Below are 4461 nucleotides of genomic sequence, written 5' to 3' on the forward strand. Positions count from 1 at the left end.
ACCTCCTCTTTGCCGATGACACTATGTTCTTCATTAAAGCGGACAAGGAAAGCAGCTCGGCTCTGGTCTCTATTCTGAAACAATACGAGTTAGCGTCGGGTCAGACAATCAACCCAAACAAGTCGACTGTCACCTTCTCTTCCAAAGCGCCGGGACCTTTAAAGACAGCCATCAAAGACGTGCTGCAGATTCAGAAAGAGGGAGGTATTGGCAAATACCTTGGCTTGCCCGAACACTTCGGTAGACGGAAAAAAGATCTCTTCACTGCGATTGTGGAGAGAATAAAACAGAAAGCAAAGAGCTGGTCAAATAGATTCCTCTCTACAGCCGGGAAACTCACCATGCTGAAAAGCGTCCTAACGCCAATCCCCTCCCACTCGATGACTTGCTTCAAGCTCCCTGTCTCTCTTTGCAAAAGAATACAATCCGCATTTACGCGCTTCTGGTGGGACAGCAATGACGGGACACGGAAAATGGCTTGGGTCGCATGGTCAACAATGACAAAACATGCCTCGGAAGGAGGATTAGGTTTCCGTGACATACAATGCTACAACGACGCCTTTCTGGCTAAGTTAAGCTGGCGAGTCTTAAACCACCCGGAAAGCCTGATGTGCAAAGTACTTCTTGGCAAGTATTGCGCCAACGAGAGTTTCTTGGAAGTTGAGACAAGGTCCAACGCATCCCATGGGTGGCGTGGAATTATGATAGGTCGTGACCTCCTCGCAGCAAACACTGGCTGGACAGTGGGTACGGGTGAGGATATAGAAGTATGGAACGACCCCTGGTTGGATAATGCAAACCAACTGCGTCCGATTGGACCGGCACCCGAACTCCTAGTTCATCTAAAGGTTGCGGACCTGATTGACCCTATCCAACATGACTGGGACAGAGCAAAGATCCAAGCCACCATCCCTCAGTACAAAGATACTATCCTCAGAATAAAACTGAGCAAAACAGGGGCGGCTGATAAACTTAGCTGGCTCAAAACCGCAACGGGCGACTACACTACCAAGTCTGGCTACTGGACAGCGTATGAAAGGATGCGACAACACGAAGAACAGCACCACCAGGCGGAGTTTGACTGGAATAAAGGGATTTGGGGACTGGAAATTGCCCCTAAGATCAAACTGTTTCTGTGGAAGGTTTTCCAAGGAGCATTACCAGTGGGAGAAAGATTAATCTCGAGGAATATAGCCGGTGATCCAAAATGCGTGCGATGCGGTCTCACTGAATCTATCCATCATCTACTCTTTCAATGTGAGTTCACTCAAAGGGTATGGGCACTAGCTCCCATCACCCCAAACGTTGAAGGTAGCGGATTGATAGACTTTCCTGTGGATTGGCCGAACTTGCTAAGGCTGAACTGCCTTCCTCCAATTGGCCTCACGTCTGCTCTACTTACCCCTTGGCTTCTCTGGTCTTTGTGGATTGCACGCAACAACCTCCTTTTCAACAAGAAAACGGCCTCACCAGAAGATGTCATCACCCGGGCTGTAGCTGCTGCGAGAGAATGGCTAAATGCACAGGAACCAACTGTCAACAACCCCCGAAGAAACTCTAGAGTGGAGACAACAGTAGAGAATTGCCACTGCTTACAAACAGACGCAGCATGGGGAGCAGACACAGGACTTGCAGGCCTTGGATGGACCGTCCAAAAGAACTCAGAGCGTTCAGAATTTGGTGCACACTGCTACTACGTGGCGTCTCCTCTGGTAGCGGAGGCACTAGCCATGCGCGAAGCAGTCCAGAAATGTCGAGAGTTGGGGATCCAACGCCTCCGATGTGAAACAGACTCAGGTTTGCTTGTCAAAGCAATTACCTCAAGGAAACCAAGTCCAGAACTTTATGGCATTATTTCTGACATTGTCGCCTTAATCTCAGAGTTTGAATTGATTCAGTTCAGGTGGATCCCACGGGAGAAAAACAAAGCTGCCGATGCTTTGGCTAAGAAAGCTTTGCGCCTTGAAACTATTGTATTGAACTCAACCCTTAGGGGTCTTTAAAGTTTGAATGAATGAATGAATGTGTTACAAAAAAAAAAAGACTAATATATTTTCAAATGACTTTAAATTAATAAAATAGATGTATGTTTTGACCAAGTAAAATGAAGCTTTTGAAGCAGAGATCTTGGAATCAGTGTTTGTGTGAGTAAATTTGGGTTCCTTGATTACTTTTAGTGATAACATAAGAGCTTAGTCTGTGATCATACGACCCAACAAAGACCAAAGCAGAAAAAAAAAAATTATTAAGGTCAGCGGATTGTAAAATTTATATTGATTCTTCAAAGATTATTAATTACTGATTTTAGCAAATGTATTAACTACTTTGTCGTAACTCATACCGTATTCGTCTGTGTTTAGCTAAAGCATTGATTTGAAATACTCCAAAATAACTGTAGTACAAACGGGATCACTATATAAAAATGTAAATAAAAAGTAGTATTTTGTCCTTCCATCTGAAATAAGTCGGTTACAGACCATAAAAAGCATATATGTCTTTACGTGAATAAGTTTGCATTTTCAGTAGTCAGTTCTGACATGTACCTCATGTCTATTTTTTGTCCGCAAGCTGAACCTTTTATGTTACAAATTTTTATTTTATATACTAGATGATAATCCCCGGAGTGACTTGTTATAATAATGTTAGTTTATTAAATGATTTTAACATTTTGCAATACTACAATTTTTATCGATTATAAAATGACGAATACAAATGTTGGTCTCTTAAATATATCATAGTTGTTGAAGAGTTAACATATTACATCTTATTTTAATTATTTTTAAGACTTTTTCATATGCACAAAATGAAATTAAGTTTTGCGGCTAACACAAATCACCAAAACCAAATAGGCAACATCGATTGTATAATGACGAATTGCTTACTATTGACTCTCCATAAGTGATTTTATTTTCTTCCTCTATAGAATTTTGCTTTCGTTCTCGTCTTTGTTTCATTGATATAAATTAAGTTTCTTTTTTAACTTCTTTTATGAATTCAATGAATTACATAAGTATCAATTAAAAAAAATGGACATCTGTAAAAATTAGCTTCATTCCATATACATATCTAAGAATCAAAATTTTGAAAAAAAATCACCGGCAAACTATATTAACAGGTTAGTGTTCAAATCTAATATATCAAACTGTTATAGAATATAAGTGCAAACTCGAAATATAAATACCTGTCTAGTGTATATTCACCAACTCAGTGTATAAATCATCTAATTAAAACAACAAATTAAACAAATTACTTATTTCACCAATTCGGGTAATATTTGAATCCGAACGGGTAATACCCGAACCCGAATGGATATCCGAAGATAACCAAACATAAGTATACTTAACTCTATATTTCTAGTTCATTTCTCTCATTTTATTCAAAATATTTATATATATTAATGATGCTTATTTTTCAAAATTAGATAATATACATATAACTATGGACAAAATCATTTGCTACTCACTTAAAATACATATGAAGCTCTTGTTTGTTGCATTGTCAAAAGTTGCATCTAAAATTTCAAAACAACAACTAAATTATTGTCTTTCTATTTTAATAGTTTAATCTTTTAAAAATTAGAAAACCAGTTAAGTTAAAATATATTTTAAATAAAAAAACTTAAACAAATAATAATTTATTTACTTTTTCTTCAAAATTTAAATATCCGAACCCAACCCAAAATATCTGAACCCGAACATAAAATATCGAACGGGTTCTATAAATTTATACTGAAATATCTGATACAAACCCGAACGCCCACCCCTATGCAATATTATCATTTATATCTTTCTTGAAAAAAAAGTTAAACAATTGATCAATTTTCAATGCGGGACTTTTACCATTTTTGTAATTTATAGTAGTTTTAAATAATTTTAAATATAACATATAAGAAAAAAATCTAATTTTTTTATTATTTGCTTAATGTGATTGTTTAATTTAATTTAATAGTATAAAATTAAACAAAAAATAGAGAGGTTAGAATTTTTTTATTAGAAATGTATTATTCATAATCATTAATTGTCATATATATGTTAACCATATTAGGTAATTCCGTAGTTTTTATTTAAAAAAAGAAAAAATATCATTTTGCACACTATTAATTAATTTGATAGTTAGTTTAATGAAAAACATAGTATATGTTTATATGGATCAACTTATCCTTCTAACAATTTTAAGAATCATTCTCGTGATGACACGTGACTACGAAAACATGTTGTAATGCTCCAGGATTAATATATAGGGGATTGAGGCTCGTTAATACATAAATAATTGAGGTCGGTTAATTTAACACAAATTAAATTAATATCCTGAGGCTGTAATATATAGCATCCGCTCATCAAGCATGTAATAAGCCTTTACTTAACTGTGGTTTTATATCAACAATCCTTGTAAACTTAAGGATCATAAACTTAAACTATTGTGTGTTTATATGAGATTTAGACCCCCATTCCCCATCCCTCC

This window comes from Brassica oleracea, chromosome C8 (assembly GCF_000695525.1).
Source record: "Brassica oleracea var. oleracea cultivar TO1000 chromosome C8, BOL, whole genome shotgun sequence".
Lineage (NCBI taxonomy): Eukaryota > Viridiplantae > Streptophyta > Magnoliopsida > Brassicales > Brassicaceae > Brassica > Brassica oleracea.